Below are 246 nucleotides of genomic sequence, written 5' to 3'. Positions count from 1 at the left end.
TCAACTATATATAATATATATAAGAGTAATTATTCAAATCAGTCTCCAAGAATTTTAAAATTAGACATTTTAGTTTTCAAAAAAATTAATACACAGATCAATTCTCAAGGTTTTATTCCGACAGACAAATCAGTTTTCAGTTTATTTTCTGGCAGAATAATTACTCAGATTAATCTCCAAGAATTTTAAAAACGAAAATTTTAGTCCCCCGAACAAAATAATATACAAATCAATCTCCAACATTTC

The sequence above is a fragment of the Arachis duranensis genome, chromosome 10, assembly GCF_000817695.3.
Source record: "Arachis duranensis cultivar V14167 chromosome 10, aradu.V14167.gnm2.J7QH, whole genome shotgun sequence".
Taxonomy (NCBI): domain Eukaryota; kingdom Viridiplantae; phylum Streptophyta; class Magnoliopsida; order Fabales; family Fabaceae; genus Arachis; species Arachis duranensis.
The sequence above is the reverse complement of the archived record's forward strand: the minus strand, read 5'-3'. Positions refer to the sequence as shown.